Source organism: Anser cygnoides, chromosome 12, assembly GCF_040182565.1.
Source record: "Anser cygnoides isolate HZ-2024a breed goose chromosome 12, Taihu_goose_T2T_genome, whole genome shotgun sequence".
NCBI classification, from domain to species: domain Eukaryota; kingdom Metazoa; phylum Chordata; class Aves; order Anseriformes; family Anatidae; genus Anser; species Anser cygnoides.
Genome location: NC_089884.1, coordinates 21,142,879 through 21,162,801, shown reverse-complemented (window position 1 = coordinate 21,162,801; position 19,923 = coordinate 21,142,879). Strand labels below are relative to the sequence as shown.

The 19,923-nt window shown below is 39.2% G+C and overlaps 1 long non-coding RNA gene across 2 annotated transcripts in view; it reads left to right on the top strand.

Moving 5' to 3' along the window:
• The first annotated feature begins 459 nt into the window (after positions 1-459).
• LOC106039621 (uncharacterized) overlaps positions 460-19,923 on the top strand; it is a 76,282-nt gene continuing 56,818 nt past the window's right edge. For both annotated transcript variants that reach the window (XR_001209419.3, XR_001209418.3), the window contains exons 1-3: positions 460-547; positions 651-742; positions 8,068-8,206. This is a non-coding gene — a long non-coding RNA (uncharacterized lncRNA). The remainder of the gene's footprint in view (positions 548-650; positions 743-8,067; positions 8,207-19,923) is intronic.

The following is a 19,923-nucleotide window of genomic DNA, read 5'->3' as shown; positions in this document are numbered from 1 at the left end:
GTTCAGTCAGTAACCTGAGTGTTAAGTCTAAAAGAGGCTATTGCAATGAGTCTGAGAGCTCCTTATCCTCTGGTTTGAAGAGTGGAATGGGTGGGCTGTAGCCCATTGCACGATGGTTTGGACAAACTGTGTGTCAACTATGTTTTGAATCAGTGGTAGATGACTTACTTAGAAGTGGTGTATATAGAGCCAGGAATAACAGCTCTTGCTGCCACCTAGGGTAGTATTAAAAAAAAAAATAAAAATGAAGTTGAAAATCTTTAATCCAGGTACATAATAAATTGCTTTTATTGTCCCAGCTGTGTAAAGTACACTTGTTATTCCATCTTCTAGCATCAGCATCTAGCCAATTCCCCTTTAAGTCGGTAGGCGAACTCCTGATTGATGATGAGATGTGCAGCTGGGACTGTGCACAGCCAGGTAAAGAAGTGCTGTTGAGATGTGGGTCTCTGGGGCACATGAAAAGCATGTAGAGCTTTCCTCACTGTTATCTATGTTGGTCTTCTGCCCTTCAGCCACATGAACAACACCAGGAGCCTGACTGCTGGTGGGTCATGTTGCAGGCTGGGAGCAGAACGCTTTTAAAATGAATAACTTTAATAATGTTGAATGTTATCTGTTGTGTTTTTCTGGGTGGTTCTCTACCCCAGCCACTGTCCCGAACTGGTGATGGTGTCTGTGTATAGCAATGTCTAGCATAAACTTATTGGAGAAGTCAATAGCTGCTTGAGTATGCTGGGAGGTGAGTATGCTGTGAAATCCATCTAATTTTGCAAACAAAAAGTGATTGTTGTGGTTGATGAAAAAATATAACAGTGCTTCTGTGAATGAAGGAAAAAGAGGGATCCAGATTTCCCCATGTCAGAAGTGTAATGTAGGTAGGCTTATTCCCAAGACAAAACTCTCCCCCTCCACACGCATGCGCTCTCTTGATCCCCCACAAAAAAATATCCTCTCTGGAAATATTCAGGTTTGTCAGGCTTCATTCTATGTTGTTTTTTTTTGTTTGTTTGTTTGTTTTTTCCATACCATGTTAATGTTTATAAAGTTAGTATCTTTATAAAGTGTTGCCAGAAGTTTTCTACGTATATTTATGTACATATGATGGGGAATATCATATTAGGGGAATACTACTCCACCAGTAATTGGAGGACTCTGTTCTGATACTGTACTGACTTTGGTCAAAAACTTTGTGGAAAAAAAATGTTCAAATAAGAATTGAAAATTGTCTTGCTAAGTGATTTCAAGCACTTAGCTTGATGTCTTTTTCTACCTTAGACTGTGAAAACACGAGCAGTTATGCTGTTAGCTGGACTTTGATAGTGGAAATAATTATGCAATTAAGAATGTGCTTTAATTCTATTATACGATCCATAAAATTCAACAATCTTAAAAACAACCTGTTTTAACATATTTTACTAAATATAATTTATATAAGAGAATTTTATACCCTACCCAGTTATGCAATTAAATAGTACATGACTATTTCATACAATTAAAGATTGCAAGGATCTTCCTACATACAATATGATATATTTAACAACTTTTTATGCTAAATAGTTGACATAGTTAATGCTGTAGTCACTTAACTCAATTTTAATTAGCCAAACACCAGTTTGAAAATGTGAGCTTTTCATTAACTGACACTGTTCATATTTTTGCTGCTTGTTTTCCCCATAGTTCTTTCAAATTATGTATGTGTAATATGTTAATGTTCATGAAATTCATTTTTCATTGAAGGCACTGCCAAAATTATTGCAGAGAGTGAGGAGAAATAGACGTGTGTTTTCTGACAAGTGCAGTTGGAGCCTGAGAAAACTTTTAAAAATAAAAACACCCCGTCCCCAGATACAAAGTGCTAACTGAGTACCAGTCCTGCTTAAAACTATTGACTTGGCTTTGCCTCGGACCAAGTAGCATTTCTCTTCCTGTTCTTGGTTTGTATGACAACAGAGCCTTAGCAACTACCTTTGAATAACATGTGGGCTGTTTTATCTCAAAATTGCTAAGAGGGAAGGCTGGGGAGATGTTGCAGAGTCAGTGACAGCAAGTGGAAAGCGATGCAGGATTGTCTGATGGTCACAGTCGTCTGGACTGAGATCTTGTCATTGAGGAGCCTTGAAGTGCACAAAAACCAGAGCTCAGTGGAAAGAGATTTACAGCTTGAGCATGGGTCCGGGGGAAGTATTTCATGAGAGATGGCTTCTAAAGGACTTCTATAATTTATTGTTTGATTCTGAATTATAAAACAGGGAAAAGGTGATATTAATTTGACTTTGTTATAATACTTGCTTTGCACTGTTAATCCTACTATCTATATAGCTGGGGAAAAGATACCAGCTGGTTATAGGCTAGAAATTACCATATTAATGTTTTATTTGTGTGGGAATATAGTTGCGTTAATTAATGTTTTGATGTGGTTACCAGCACTTAGTGGTCTCTGAACGTCCTCTGCTGACTTAGGGAAATTAGAAAGCTTCAGGCATAAATGTGGTGGGGCCATTTATACTATCTTTATCCATGTTCTTGGGGTGAATCTCGCTTTGTGAAGGGTGAAGGTGTGCACTCTCACCAGCGGGAGAAGGAGCAAAGGGTGGCAGGGGAGAGGGAAATGCCCATGATCTCAAGCCAAAAGTGGGGGGTTTTCAAATGGGGCGTGCAGCTCAAGTCCAGACATCACAGAATCATCTAGGTTGGAAGAGACCTCCAAGATCATCTAGTCCAACCTCTGTCCTAACACTAACAAGTCCTTCACTAAACCATATCACTAAGCTCTACATCTAAATGTCTTTTAAAGACCTCCAGGGATGGCGACTCAACCACTTCCCTGAGCAGCCCATTCCAATGCCTAACAACCCTTTCGGTAAAGACGTTTTTCCTAACATCCAACCTAAACCTCCCCTGGCACAACTTTAGCCCATTCCCCCTCATCCTGTCACCAGGCATGTGGGAGAATAGACCAAGCCCCACCTCACCAGAGCCTCCTTTAATGTACCTATAGAGAGCGATGAGGTCTCCCCTGAGCCTCCTCTTCTCCAGGCTGAACAATCCCAGCTCCCTCAGCTGCTCCTCGTAAGACTTGTTCTCCAGACCCCTCACCAGCTTCGTTGCCCTTCTCTGGACTCTCTCGAGCACCTCCATGTTCTTCTTGTAGCAAGGGGCCCAAAACTGAACACAGTACTCGAGGTGCGGCCTCACCAGAGCCGAAATGGCTGGCTGCTTCTCAGTATGGATAACCATTGCCTCTCTAAGTGAGGAGAACTCTAGGTGCCTCTCTTGCTACAGAAGTGGTTTTGCAATTCACTGGTATTTCACAGTCTAAAAGACTGTTACTTTTCTTTACTCACAATTAGTTCACTTTCTTATTTCTTAAACCTTCTTTTTGCTTTGTTTTTCATGCCAAACAAACGGTAGGGAGGGAAGCCCCCAAAATGTACAGAAGGGATCTGAATAAACAAACAAAGAAGTTAATCTTGAAGCTGTCATTTATACCATTTGCTTTACTTTCTTCCACCTTTCTCAGTCTCCCTCTTTCTCTGTTGCACCCCACCCTCTGCCTCCTGCATTCACTTCTTTATCCTTTCAATTCTGTCATTACTAACAAAAAGTCTTCTAAGACATTTATTTTCTTGTTTCAGTCTAATGCACAGGAACTGTGTTTATGCCATTGATGGGTCTCCTGTGCTCATCTGCAGAATTGAAAGAGTTAAATGTACCAGCACTCTGTAACCTAGATAAAAAGTATGCATTTTAATTTCTAATAAAAAAAAAATCAAACAGGTATGAATAGCAATAAAATTGCTCAAAATGTTTAAATTGAAGGAAAACAATTGAAAATGGATTTAGAAATATAATGTTTAGTTAAGCAAGCTATAATGTTCTGTTATTTTAATCAGTATTGTAAAGCAATTTAAACTATGCTGGAAGAGACTTCTTATGTTTTAACATATCATTCTCCCCCTCCCTCAAAGAGTCACTAAAAATTCTTTAATGTTTCAGTCATATTCTATAGTCCTTGGCAATAGCATGCTCTTTGTGCAAAGGTTTTAATTTTTTTGATCCATTTCCTGGCCCTAATACTGCCAGCCCTGGCTGGAGCAGCCAAACAGACCTCCCGGCTGTCCTGTGAAGACCTAGATGCTTTAGATAAGGCCTGGATGTGTTTGTTTGGTCCACTACAAGATTTAGCACCTTCAGAGAAATGCGAAGGATTGATTGTGCAGGAGGAGTCTTGATTCAACAGTGTCTCTGTTATAGGGTAAGCCTCATCCCTGCCTCTCCTGGCAGGGTATGCTGGGTGAATTGCTGTGCAGGTGACAAAGACCAAAATGCCAACTTGACTGGGCCGTGTGCTGCCTTGCAATCACCAGGAAAAAAATCATGCCTTGAGGCAGGAAAAAATAGGACTGGTAATTTCTAGGGCCTCATCCAGTTCTGGGGTCTCTGATGGCCACCAACCAGTTGGCAGTTCAGCACTGGCACTATCTTATGGGTAACTAAAACCTTAGGACATGAAGGTGTGTGTGAGTTGGTTCAGATACATGCTTCTACTTTAGATGTTTGCCTGGAAAATCTGTGCACCCTTCTTGCCATGGCATGAAAAAGATGCTTGCTCCTGTGGCTTTAGAGGATTATCTTCTCTGTCCTTTTAGGAGAGCTCCAGCTCCTTGAGGAGGAGGAAGGGATGCCTGTGTTCCCTCAGCCTGGGGTGTTGCTCCCTGATGGGCACAGGGCCCTCCTGGCTCCATGTGGCAGCACTGCCACCTTTGGCAGGGTGTCATCAGCTGCTGCCCTGCATGGTGAGGGGTAAGGGTGCTGAGGCAGCAGAGGAGGGCCTGCTGCATGGCTGCGTGCTCTCCCTTGTGTTACCTCTTCCTTCTCCCTCCATATGGGCAAATAGCTCTCCCATGCTGACCCCTGCTTTACCCCACAATTGTTTGCCTGTTCATTTAAATTCCAAAAGAAACATGGAAAAAAGAGGATCCTGCCATGTGTCAGCAGAGCACCCAGCCTTGCAGCGCCCACATCTGCACATGGATCCGGTGGTCCCGCTCCAGAAGGATTCCTCAGGAGAGAAGTTGGATCAATGATAAATCACCATGGCTGAGGCTGCTGAAGGAGTAAAGAGAGGGGAGAAAGCAAGTGCCTTCCGTTCCTTTTGTTGTCAGGGCGGCTGCATTTAGGGGGAGAGGCTGAAAAGGGAGGCTTCTCTTAATCATCCAGTTCTAACAGAGGACTTCCAACTGTGGGCATCGCATCAGGGTGAATGACACTCACGGGGACACCTTGATGCTCTATGTGCTGTCCCTGCCACTTTTAAACAAGCTTTTTAGTATTTAGGATGTGTTTATTAAAGAAGGTTTGGGTTTTCAGATAGGTACTAAATCTCTGCGATGTGTCGAATTCCCTTTCTGTGAGACTCCAGTGCCAGTGCTGAACTGAGGGGAGGCGGGTGAACTTAAATTAACCCAGGAGAGGAGGGTGAATGCTGCTTTCAAGCAGCAGATGCTGCAGCACCAAATAAGCATATTGCACAATAAATAGCAGTCATGGCTTTAATTAGGAATTCAATTGAAGTTGGAAACCACTTGCCTACAGTAAAATTGTCCTATTTAACATTTCTATCAACATATTTTTTATCATTGGCATTGTTGCTTTTAATTTAACTTTCAATTTTAACTTTCAATGTTATAGATAAAATCTTTTCTTGAGACCACATTAATAGTTCTTTCTTTTGAATCTGTCTTGTACTTGAATCATAGTCACTGAACAAATCTGGGAGGCTCAGGCCAAAAATAAGCAAGTCTTTAAATTAGCTGTCCAGAATCTGGGATACTTGTGATTTTGGATCACTAGATCTATTGGGAGCTTTTAGCATCCACACAAAATGCCTTCTTTAAAACCTCTGGTCTGGTGGATTGGAAAGCAGTTGAAAGGTGACAACTCTCAATATATAGCCCAGGATTAGAGGAATAATAGCTTCACTTGCAAATAGAAAACGTGGGCTACCTTGAGGGGTTGAGCTTAAAGAGTGTAAGTGTTCAGGAAAAGGGAGAAAAAAGTAAGTGCTTGCTACATCCACCAGTGCACCTGTAGCTTACCTATTGTAACTGTGATTTATATTTAACTTGAGGATCAGCTATTTATTGTGTTGGCAGCCTGGAGAAGGCTTTCTACTCCTCTAGTTGAGGATCAGTGCATAACTGCCCCTGCAGACACCAGGAATCACTTATATGATGGCCACAGTAACGAGCCGAGCAAGGAAATGTGTGAGAGGGCTCCCATGATCTGTTTCCAGGGATCCAGCAGTCTCAGTATTGGACATCATGGCAGCTCTGTGCCTAGCTAATTTCATGTAAGGTAGAGATGGGACAGATGATCTGCTTGTGGGAATGCTTGGGATCTACGTGTCCACGAGGCTGTTGAACTGGGAGGCAGAGACCAGACACAGACCGCCACTGAAGACAGGGGGCATACTCAGCAACATCTCCTCCATGCAGCTCTTCACCCCCATAGACCACAAAATGCTTCCCAACAAATACATACTTGTCTATAATATGATCACAGCTCTAAAATAATTAGCCTCTAATACCAGAGTAGTGCACAACTCTGAAATGTAGGAAAGAACTTCATGAAGCGCTAGCGGGTAAAAAAATCAAACAATCCTTAGAAAAAAAGTCTTCTCTTGTTGTACAGAAAGGGGTAACTTCTGTTACCCCAAAGTTCCTCATCTCCCCTGGCAAAATCCTTTCCTGGTACAAGATCTAGGATTTGGAGTAATATTGGGAACATAAGCAGTAGATACCAATCAAACTTTCTTTAGAGCTTAATGCCATAGGTAACACCACTGTTTTCTACCCTGTATTTTTCCATCAAATATGGGCAGTTTCCAAAGTTAATAGGGAAATGGAGAACAAAACCAAGCCTGCTAAACTCTGCACTCTGCAAAGGCATTCCCCAGATTTCTCTGTGTTGAAGTAGAAACTATGTACAGGGTTGGGACTGTAGCAGACCCTTGTTATCTAGATTGAGATTGCAGGCTAATACAAGTTTACTAAATTGTAGACATCCATTTATTCCTACTCTGCTTAGGAAATAACTTTCCAAAGCCTAGATCGCACAAGCAATGTTTGTGCTGAGTGTTGTAAGCACTTACAAAGAGCTGAAATTCATCCAACATGAAGCTGGATGTAATCAGTTCAAAAGTACCATGGGAAAAAATGATGTATTAGTAAATATATCAAAGGGAAAGAAAAAAAAAAAAGACGACTAGGAGTGAAGAACCTGATAATGTGAGCTCAAACATATTGTTGAAAGAAAATATAGTAAGATAAAAAGAAGCAAACAAAAATTCTTTACACTTCTATTCTACTAAACTCTGAATTTTTCAAGTAACTTATGGGCAGTTAAGCTTCAGGAGACAGCCTCTGTGTCAAAAGTTTGACATACCATATTCCTTGAGCTCACTAAAACTCAAATATATCTTGAATTCACTTGTCACAAGTGGAGAAAATGGTGGATTTCCAAATTGTTTTGTAATTTCAAGCAATGAGTCATAATCAATAAACTATTCCCAGAACTATAGTTAGGAAGGGAATAAAAACAAAGAGAAAACACACAGGAAGTAAGGAAATAAGTTCCTAAAGAACTGTAGCTGATAAGATATTGGCTACTGATCCAGTACTGTATCCAGTTATTTAGATAGTAGTATTTAGATAGATAGTTTTTTATTTGTCCGTTTGTTTGTTTTTGTAAATGTAAACAATTTTCCAACTGAACCACTTTTTTTCATTTAAGATTTATTTTTTTGGGGGCGATTTATTTTACTGCAACTCATTTTGAAAACATGGAATTCTGATTTCAAGTTTGGCCAAAAAAAAAAAAAATGCTCTCCCAGGGAAACTGTCCTCCCTCTGTGTGGAAACTACATGGAAAGAATGTCTTCAAAGATATATGGAGAAAGTATTTCTTAGAGTGGTTTATAAGACTTATTTTGTGAATGTTTGCAAGGCGCTTCGAGATCTTAAAATTTCAAAAATGTTTTTTTTGTTTGTTTTGTTTTTACAGCCTGAAGTTTCTGTGTAACTGGAGTAGATTTCTGTGCAACCCATATGCACAGACTATGGCAAGAGAGTGAATGGGAGGAAACCTGACCAAACCATGGGATAAATCCTGCTGTGTTTGAGACATGTATATCTGCTAAAGTGTAAGTGACACATGTAGTCTTAAAAATAAACCTAAATCAAGTTCAATGCCTGAAGGACATCTGTCAGAGAAAAGCTGTAATTGGGGGTTTATCGTCCTTTCCCAGTTCCTTCTGTGAGTAATCTTGGATTTTCTTTGTCATTTTAAAACTCTCCAGGAGAATGCTTTGGAAGTGATTTCTTTATATTCGCTATCTTCCATTTTAAGTATGACCAGGATTAATATAACATATGCAAACTAAATCCAGGCTATTGCATTTACCAACACTGAATTTTTATGAAGATAGGGTAGCTTTTTAATAATCCTCTCTGGCTTTTATTTGCCCTCCTTTTTAATATTTCAATGGAAAAAATATTTGTTACCATTTGTTATTTTGCAATTTATTTTTGTAAAAGTCTATTTGTGTTGCTTTTGGCCAGAGAGGTACTGTGACTTGATCCAAATTGCCCTCCTCCTGGAGCAATCCATGGAAATGTTTTGCTATTGTGTTAGTACCAAACTGTTTCATATCTAGAAGACTGAAATCACAGGGACAAATGCAATATTTTTCTTTGCTCGACTTCTGTCTAATGAGCTCTGCTGTTGGGCAATTGGAGATCTTCATTCTAGCCCTCTTCTTGCTAGCTCCTGTGTGGCTGAGTGCATGAATTCTTAATACTCCCATTTCCCCATCTGTAAAATGGGAATTTTTATACTTTCTAGTTCTATAAAATTTATAATGCAATTAATTGGATATTGACAGAGCAGTCTGAGACCTCAGGTGGTAGGTAGTATATGTAAACATTTTGACAGTTTTATTATTACTTCTAGGTTAAAAATAGAAATGTTTAGGAATCACATTTGCAAATAGGCAAAGAGAATTTGCATGGCTGTTGTCAGCAGAAGTATTTTGACCATCTCTTACTATTTTATATAAAAAAAAGTTCTTGATCTTGAAATGAATCTATTTAAAATATAGCCCCATTCACAGAAGCTTTTCAGCAAGCTTTTTATATTAATAGGAAGGCCATTGTTTCTTGTAGAAAAGAAAGCTTCCTGCAGAAATGAAATAAGATAAAGAGTGAAAATAAGTTTGTGGGGTTTAGACCTCATACTACTGTAATATCAACCTATTAAAATTCAGTACAATGCATTACATTATTTGGGAATAGCGCTGGCTAACCCATAGAATCAAAACTGAGAATAATGGTTCTCACTATTCTTTTCAGCTGACCTTTTGCTTAGCTGTGAGCTAAGGTCATTTTCACTCTTGGTTGGGCTTCCTTGACAGCTAAGATGGCTTCTTTATGAAGATACTGAGATAAACTAGGGTCGTGCATTCATTTATGTTGCTAAAACCACTTCATCAAATACTGCTTCTATATAAAATACTCCTGATCTAATCAAGAAAACATCAGAATCCTGCAAAGTGCCCTTGTTAATCCTGTCACTTACTACCTAGACCATTTTTCAAGATGATTTAATTAGCAAAGTAAAAGAACTTACTATTCTTTCAGCATTATTCACACAGGTTAAATGTATGCTTTGGCTTAAGATATAAATAACTTGCACACACTACTAGAAAATACATGCAAATGTAGCACTAACATTTAAAAGCAAAGCTATAATCTTCAGTCTTTTACACCATAAGCCAGACATAATCTGATTTTCTGCCAATTTCTCCAGAACCTCAGAGTCATAGTAAGAGGTCTACCTTTGCTAATTTTCAGAGACAGGGTGAAAAAGAAATCTTACTAGAAAGAGCTATACATGGCAAAAGTATAGTTACATCTTATTTTTTTTTCCAAAACCAGAGTGGCATTCCCATACCAAAAATTCTAAATGTTCCTGAGAAAAGGATAAAGGTAAAGGAGAGAAACTTTAGCCAAAAGGAGAGGGGGAAAAAAAAAAGTGGGTAATATATGCTCTCTACATGTATGCTAACCCATAAAGTAAGGAGTTAGTGAAAGAAAAGTAAAAATTGCAACAAGAAACTCTGATGCAACTCTAGTTTATCCCTAGAAACAATTCCCCTTATTAAATAAAGTGTAGGCTTACTATAGCTAATTGTCAGCGTATTCTTTATTACTACTTCATAGTTATAACATCTGAGTGTTCCTAAGGTATAATTAAAGATTTACCTAGATTTATGAGACTTTATCATCACCAACAGGGTTAAAGAATGCCAGGGAGACCCATTGCATGAGGGTTTTGCTCAGCAGTTTCCACAGCAGTAAGGGCATTACAGAATTACTTCAGTGCTTTAGAAAAGCTTGACTGTTCGGCAATAATGTAAGAGGTATTAATAGAAAGGGAACAGTATGCATGTGTTAGGCCAAATGTGGGGCTTACTTTTTTTTTTTAAAAAAAAAAAGAGAATTCAAAAGAACAGGATGGATGTACTTTGATGAAGAGTGAGATTACATAGAAACTTATGGATATCATTTATAACAACAATAATAATATACGGGAAGCAGGAGATACTGTGTTAATTCTCAAAGTCCATGCAGCCCTCTGAATTTCTTTAACACAGATATCCTTGGTAATAGATCAGTGCTCTTCACCTGAATTTTATGCAGCCCACACTTTTAAATGTTAACTAAACAGCGTTCTGTGCTGTAGCCTTCCGGATGTTACCATATTTATTATAAAACTGTTCATTTGTTGTATTTAGCAAACATTAAGATGAGCCTGCAAGTCCAGGATGGGATAGAAAAAATGTGTAGTGATATTTTAAGAAATTATGGTACCTTACATTCCAGTTTCCTATGCATATGATCAAGTTGCAAAAGCCAAACTGACTTTGATTGATACCTTATTTTTCAAAAGATTTCCCTGGCTTAAACAGGACAGACTGAGTGGTCAGAAACCACTGTTAAGCATTCACAATTTACCTTTCTTTTAGCTGCATTTAGGCATAGGGGGAAAAAAAGGCATTGGGATGGAAATGATTCCTATATTAGTGACAGATCCTTAGATAGTGAGTTGAATATGAATTTACCTATGCTTTCATACATAAATCTTGTCAGAAGTGACTCATTTCTCCTACATTCACAGGGTCTGTGTCACTGTAGTAGTTTATAGGGGGCAAAGGATGAAATTCTTGCCTGAGTTAAGTATAATAATCAATTCTACACATGGCCTGGAAACACTAATTGGTTATCTTGCCCTCTAATATTAGTCTTTTGCAGTGTGAATCTTTGATCCTTTGGGCAAACATTTCAGTTTCTGTTTGCTAAGGAAAGGTTTCATTCTGTGCATACAGCACATGGGTGCCTGCTTCTTATCACACTTGCTGCGACAGTGTAGAAAAGCTAATATTCGTTGCACATAAATTGCTTCTCATACAGGAACTTTCACATCCTCTTCTTTCCTTCTTTGCAAATTCAGAGTTGAAGCTATAATGGAAATTCGAGTCATGTGAAAGGAATCCAAGGTAGAGAAAGAATATCTGCTTCTGGGGGATGGATTGCCATTTTGAAAAAGGTGAGATAAGGGAAGTCAGAAGAATGTAGTAAACAATAAGATTATGTTATTTTGCACTGCTTTCCTGTAAACAACTGATCTATAAAGCTGCTTTAACTAAAGAACCCTTAGGACTTTGAGCACATATCAGGCTCTTGTAAGAATATTAAAGTTGCACATGCAGACACTCGACTTTTAGAAAATTCTGGAATTTTAAGCTACTCATTCAAGCTGAACTCTGTTGGTGTCAGCTGGTACATATGTGATTTCACATTTTCTTTAGCTACCTGATTATGTAATTCTTTTTTCTATGGGATTTCCCCCCACCTCCCATTCAGCCCTTCTAGAGCACAGGATGAGCTAGTTTCTGGACATAAACTAAAGCACTGTATAAGGCAATTAATTATCTGCAAATTCCTTGCCTTACTAGCTCTAGCAGTTGAAAGTTAACAGGAACATGTTACGGCAAGCAGAAAAACAACATGAGAGTAAATAATATGCAAGAGAATTCAGTGAAAAATCTGTCTGCTCGCATGGGACATGGGGTCAGAATAGCAGACCTCCTGAGCTCTTACAGTGGTGGATAAAGTCAAACGAGCAGTAATTACATATGCAGGTCTGGAAGCTGTAGCATGTGGCCAGGATATGAGAGGCCTTAACTTGTGACCCAGACTTACCTGGGGACACTGGTGTGTTTATCTGCTGCCTGTATAATGGGAAAATTAGTATTGTCCATCTCCCTTTGGAGTGATGTCTTTAGTATTTTTAAGGCAATGTACTCTGGTAATAGGTGTCAAAGCAATTCAGCATTCCTTGCAGCAAATACATCTGAGACCAACAACCCATGTGGGAAGAGCTGCTGCTTTTCCTGAGTCGCTATGTCCCACCTATATACTGCATGATGCAGGGCTTGTGTGGAGAAAAGTCATAATTGAAGTCTGCGTATGCTACACTTAAGTAGAAGGCAGATTTGAAGTCATATGGACTGCCTAATTTTAGCATTTCCTATCTTGTAAGTGCTCAACTTTTGTAACATAAATCATAACCTCTCAAAAGTCTTAATGTAATTTCCTGGGAATTAACATATATATGTATATTTACAGACAAAGGAAAGGAAACAAATTCTGTTTTGTTCAGTCTTAACAGCTCCCTTCAGGCATGTGATTTGACCCTGATTCCTCAGGACAGATTTAAACTATTTGAATGACATGACTTTTTAAGTTACTGGCAGCAGGAAAAGGTTCTTGTCTTGGAAAGGGTGGGCTGCTGCAGCTATGCACTGAGCCAGGGAACCTAGACCAGATTGTGTATGCAAGCTCATGCTCTCTTGGCTGTGTGTGCCTCCTAACACTGGAGGAAACTTTTCTGCTGTGTGGTGACACAGAGGTGGAGGATGTGTGAGAAAGTCCTATTAAATAAAGGCTTTGCTACGCTGCAGGATGTGTCTACTACTGCTGTGTTGGCTGCAGGGCAGCTTGGCCTTTTAAAACATTCATTTTCAATCAGTACATGGGAATTCTGTGAAAACCGTTTAGACAATCTGAGAGCAGAAAGGAAGTTGTTTGCAGGAGGGAAGGAGTTAATGCAAAACTGCATTAAAGAAATAATGGGAGAACTTCCTTAGTTGCAGTAATTTATTCTTGTCATACTTTGAAAGCTGGATAGAAACAACAGATTTATAAAAAATTCTCAAAGGTATGGGTTTTAAACTGAAGAGTGAGAACTGAAGGGGAGCTCCTAGCCACCACTGACAGAAAAATCCACACCTATGTCTTGGCATAAGTCTGCAAAATTATTCTCTTATTCGTATTAACATGGGTTTTTTTGTTTGGTTGTGTTTTTTTTTCAACCTTTTGAAAGTGTGGTAAGATGGTAACTTGATCCCTTAAATGTTCATTCTTGTACAATAACTATTTTGACCCTTCCTTCAGAAGGCAGAACGGATTAGACTTTTAAAGGTATCCCTGTCCATAGCTTGTGCTGGCCTAGGAGATGGTAAGATTTCAATAGGAATTATAAATATGCATATTTTTGGGGATCTGAACTAGTGTGATTCCTGCAGTGTAAAACCCTGCTTTCAATGTGCTGTGAAGTATGGACAGTAATGAGAGTAATCTAAGAGCAAAATCTGTGAGAACAAGGGCTGAGAAAGTTATTTAATCTTTCTTTTTTATTTTTTGTTTTTATATTTTTATATTGTATTGGGTTGGGCAACTTGATGCTTTTGAGCTTGCTGTAGTCTGTGATTTTGGTTCTTGTTGCCCCTATTGTCGTATTCCTCTTTTCGTGGTATTATGGATTAGCATTTGGATACATGTAAATATGTGGCTGGTCAAACGGTTTGGAAAGGTCTGTTTCCTCAGCGAGGAAAAGGTTCCTCGGTACTGATATATTTACTCAAAAGCCATGTGAGAAGTACCTTTTAACACTTACAGATATTCTGTCAGCAATAACATGACTTAAAGAAGAGGTATACATCCAAACTTAAGCCATGTCATTTCCTTGAGCAAACAGAACTCAGCAAGGACAGCTCTTCAGAAGGGTACAATTGGTCTCTTTTTTTTTTTTTTTCTTTTGGTCCTAGTTTCCTATGGAAACAAAGCATATGCAGTGTCAGAGGCTGTTTGGTTCATGCATAAATTGCTTTGTAATTGGGGTTCAAGAATTAAAAGATGGATACTTATTGCAGAATATTAATTTTACTATGATCTCCAGGCAATCAGGAAGGTAAAGGAAGAGTGTGGTAGTCCTCACCTGAGAGAAAAATTTCAGATGGTATTTGTAATTTATGAGATTGCAGAGAATATACACTGAAGGGAGGCCTTCTAGTTATGCCAGAAGAGAAAAAGCTGTGGATGGACGTTGCATCTTCATACATTTCGTAGTCAAGACTCCCAAGACACAAATGTACTAGAGACAATGTTCTGGAACAACTTGGTATCTTTGAAACTATGGCTTTCCATGAACTGCCCAGTGAATGATACTGGAATTGCAGTTAACATAAAATGTTTCTCCGTGTTTCATAATGATGTGATATTCTTCTCTCTTTGATGTCTAAATCAGCATTTTCCCAAGTGGGGGACCACAACCAACAGACTGTTTTTTTTTTTGTTTTGTTTGCTTTGTTACTTTTTTTTTTTCCAGAAGTTACTTGTTACAACAGATGTTTCCAAGAAGACATCCTAAGACAGGAAAGGTATTTTTGAAGCAGAGGGCTGCACTGCTAGCAAAGTGTTGTTTCAGCTACCAGTTGACTACTGCAAAGCCTGGAAGCACTCCTACCCTTGTGTTGTGGCTCCCAAGCTGGTTGCTAGGGCTCTTGGATTAGGAGAGAAAATGTGTTTCCCCATGGTCCGTTTGCACCACCAAGGGGAATTCAGCCTTTGAAAAGAATTGTCATTTCTGGCAGCTCCTGAGTGGGACTGGCAGACAGGAAAGGACAGTTGGAGACAGTTAAGGTCCTTCTAAAATGGTCTTTGCCATGAGGAAGTGATGTAGGGGTAGGAAGTGGTCCCCAAAAGCTAAAACATGAGGATGAGGAGAGGTCAGCAAGGAGATTTAAAAAAGATATCATGACCTGGGAAAAGGGAAGGACAGACAATTTTGAGCAGATATATATGTAAATGGTTGTAATAATTAACACTAATATTCACAGTAGTAGCAGCAAAACATTAGGGCTTATGGAAGCAGGACTAACCTACTGCTAAAATATTCCCTCCATTCCTTAAATGCTGATAAGTGTTTTTAATTTTGTTCTAGCCAGGTTAGTTATAATCTCAGTGCTATCCAGTTGTAGAGGAACACGTGGCCAGTCCTGTCATCTCTCACCTTAATGAGCACTGAAAGCGAGTAACTGGAAATTCTACTCAGTGCTCAGCATAGCAGTTCATTATATAAGTTCTACATATAGTTAAATTAGTAGCTTAGTTGACAAGAAGGTGACATAGCTCAACTTATTTTTTAAATTGCTTAGCTTTATCACTCTATTGAACAGATTGTTCAAGTATTTATAGAATACTGTGCTATAGCCAATGTGATCTGCAATTAAGGCAAAAATGGTCAAGTAAAATGACATGATCAAGCAGTTTAAAATGAGTTGACCTCTGATTGCCATCAAACAACCAGAGGTTGAGGCTTGAACCACAAAATCCCCTTTTTAAAATTCTTTAAGGAAATTGGGTGCTGGGACTAAAATTTGTTTTGACTGAAACTTTAGAAGAAAAATATCCATATTATAAGGCCAAGTATGTTGTTGCTCTCCATTGTGGTTTATGAGCATGCTGTTGAGTTTCAATGAGCTGACCCTATAGCAGAAGCTGTAAACCTCAGAGAGATTGCAGTTGCTGAAGCCCTAAGACAAGTATCTTGCCATCCTGAAGGTATCATGTTCCTGAAATTATATATATTAATATAAAATAATATTTTATAATTATTTTTTAATTAATATTACATTTTGGCTTAACAGCAGAAAAGGGCTTAAATTCATGCAAACCAGTTCAATTGAAAGGTCCATGACTTTGATTCTAGGACTCTCGGTTTCCAAGACTTTTACTCTAACCCTGAAAGAATGGGGAAGTTGTGTCTTTATCCAGGGCTGACTCAGAGAATATTATTCCAGATATAAAACGTACAAAATCAGATTTTTCATTAACACAAAGTTATCTGAGTAACTTCATTTTATGGGGAGTTTAACAATCTCTTGTTTTTGGAATCTTCACTGAAAAGAGACATAGGAAATAAATGAATTGTACAGAAAGAAGGCTCAGCTTCAGCCATCCCATTCTAAGATACTTACTTTAGAATTATGACTGCGACTTCTGAAGTGACATTTTTCTTACCTTGAAAACAAACAAACAAAAAAACCTTGTTCTAAATCCAGTATGTGTGTGGGTTTTTTTGGTGGTAGTGGTGGTAGTTTTTTCCCCCTCAACTTTCCTTTCCTAAGGATGCATTATTTGGACAAGGAATTTTTCATTAACAGTCAATTAAATGACTGGTGGCCAACTGCATGGAGGATAGTCTTGACCATCAGCACCTTTGGTGAATTCCTGTTGGTACTGGGAAAGTGAATAGGGACAGAGAACAAAAATTTAGAGGTTAAAGAATGCGTGTTCAGAGGAACCTTTGAACAGCAAAAATAGAAATATCTTCTCTGAAGGGACCTCAGCCAAGCAAAGAGTTAGTTTCCACTGATATAAATTTTGGTTTAGAGAGGTCTTGGCTGGTGAGGTTTCCTATCACAGGAATCAGCTCATCTGTGTGGTCAGGATGCTCCCACCCTCTTCTAGCACAGCCTCCAACACTCAGTCTGTGTTCTGCTCTCTTACGCCAGTGGTGAAAATTCTGTTGATTTTGAAAACAGCATTGCGTGTTTTTGTTGCTACTCTGGTCAGGCATTCTCTCAGTTTAAGAAACACCTGGGCATTATTATGAAGGCTTGATTTAAAGAATTAGCAATACATACATCTTGCAGATTCAAAGCAACTATGGCTGTTTCAAAAAAGCTTGTCCTACAAGCTGCATTGCTTCAATTCACTTGGAGGCTCTTCAGGATTTTTGGAGCAGTTGTCAGTGTTGTTTAGGTTAAAGGTTCTTGAAAAAGAAGTCCAGTGCTGTTAGCACTTCCCTCTAACACAGTAGACTATGTCTTGTTTCTCAATAACTACAAACCTTTTTGCTGCCAGGAAATATTTCCAGCTGATTTTGTAATAGAAGGAGTCCACTGGAGATGGGAAACAGATATACAGGAATATCTGACATCAGTCTTGGCCACAGCATCCAATTCTGCTTTTAACTGTGCCAGACCACTGTTGGTTTGAGGAAAATTCATCAGCACAGAATAATATGCTACATAGCAGAATGCAAAACACTCATCGTAACAGTGCTGATGTGTGGTTCTTGCTACCATGATCCAGATGCATCCTTAGCTACCACCCCCACACTTCTTTCAATGTCTTGGTTTGCTCTTTCTAGTGGTACTTTAAGGACTAATGTTGGAAATAGATTTTTCCTTGCTTCTCCCTCAGGAGCCAAGGAAGACAAGGAAGAAGAGCATCATTCACACTCCCCATTACTTCTCACAGAAGAATAACTGATTTTATCATTGGGTGTCTTGGTTTACTGCTGAAACTAATAGCACAGCATGAATCCCCTGCAGCTCTTCTTAGTGATTACTCCTGCCTGGCATTCAAGGGTCTTTGAAAGGCTTTTTGGGCTGCTTTTCGACATGGGAAATTTGTGAGGAGGAGAACTTTCTGCTGCCAAGGGGTGGCACGGCAAATTTAGTTTAGCAGCTCACCTTAATTGACTCTGCTGGTGCTTGCCATGCACTAAAACTTCACATTTCATCTGGTCAGCGTGGCTATGCACTGCATAGGTGGTTTGAAGTTGGATTTATCCTGCCATGGGAACTGTCTCCATCAATGAAAGGATGAGCCTGTGAGCCTAGTGGTCTGTGACAGCCTAGAATTCCAAATTGAAATGGCTGCACTGGCAAGGGGTGAGCAGCTGAATCCTCACAGCAGCTAATTCTTCTCCTGCTGCCTCTTTTTTTTTTTTTTGTCCAGATAGACATTTTGTTGGTTGTGAACAAGTCTACACAGAGAGTGGAAAGAGATATAGGTGCTCTCCATACTCCCTCCATTTGTTTTCATATGATCAAGTAAGCCTCCTTCCCTTTGTGTGTGTGTGTGTGTGGCAAGACAACTTTTGTAAAGACATCCATCTTGACTAGCTGTACAAACAAGATAAAAATTTTAGAAGTTGAAGTTCAATGCTATGATGTGATTTAACTGTACCTGTCTAAACCTCCCAAGCTTGACATGTCAGTATCAGAATGTGACATGTCCTCATCACAATGATGTGTGATGCCTGGGGCACTTCAGGAGTGCTGTTTAACCACACTACAATGTTTATGCTTAAAATGCCATTTACATTTTTTAGTTTTTAGTACCCCTGGTCTAGTTTGAGACCAGCGTGGAGCTCGTTACTAAACAGGTAATGGTGAAGAATCCAGACCAAGAAATGGTGGGATTAGTGTACAGATATTTTAAATCAGTCAGGAAGGAGCTGCAAGGAAGGTAGTTTTCATACATGGTCACCTCTTCTCTAGATGGTCAGGGCTGATGGGCAAAGTGTTAGCAAACTGCGTGCAAATGCATGCTTGTCAGTCCCCTCTGGGAAGGCTTGGCAGTCTGAACCTAACAGCCAGTGTTCTTTACTGGCTTTTTCCTCCTTTTTTTCAATCAGGAAAAAAAAAGTCCATTTTTAATTCATTTTCCTCTGTGTGACAGCAATCCTAAGCAAGCAACCTACTCCAATGGTATAGGGCATCATGTGCTAACATGCTAGGCTCTATAGCCCAGCAACAGTCCTCTCCTTGTATGTGTGGTCTTGCTGGGAACAGTGTCTCTTGGGAATTACAGAAGTGAGTCTGTCATCAGGAGATTTTTGCAGCCAAATTTTATTTCCTAAAGACAAGATATTTCATTTCTGAGCTGATTTGTCTTTCACTGAACCTCAAACATTAAGACTTCTCTGCAAGATTTGAAGACCATTCCCATGCCAAAGAGGGGGTATTTTCATTTGCTTGTGATCCCCCCTAAGGTTACCTCCATTACCTTCAGCTGTGTCAGCAGGAGTTGTGAGAATTGCTTTTGTGTTGGGGCTAGAAAATGATAATTTTTCAAGACTGTTTTAAAACATCAGATGGGAACAGAAGTTCACAAAAAGTATTTCTTCATTTTTTTTAACAAACTGTTTCATAGCATATGCACAACTTAATATGGCATATGTTAACTTCAGTGTTTTAATTGATTAGCAAAGTAAATAGACATATATAATGGGAATGATCTGTCAGCAGATAAATCAGTAGCATCATGAGGCTTCAGCAAGGTGCATTCTTTCTTAAAAATGTACTTGTTTGGTGGTTATTTTGGTTGCTTTTGTCTGTGATTTAAAAGAAATTTGATACATTACCTACTGTGAGTTTTGCTTTCACCCCTGCAAGCTGTACTGTCTAGCAGCATGCAAATGAGAGATGGCTTCGCATACTGGGGGGAGGAGAAAGGAGAGGGATTAGGTGAACTACTAAATACACAATGTGGAATATTGTCATTGTTCCCTAGTGACCTTGGGAATTGACCGTAACCAAGAAGAAAGTAGACTGTAGGTAGTAGGTCAAAAAGTTTGATTCAATGGGGCTAGATTGCAAAAGGCATAGGATGGGGAGGAACAGGCCCCAAGTTTATTTGTCTGTGAAGCAGAATTTGGATT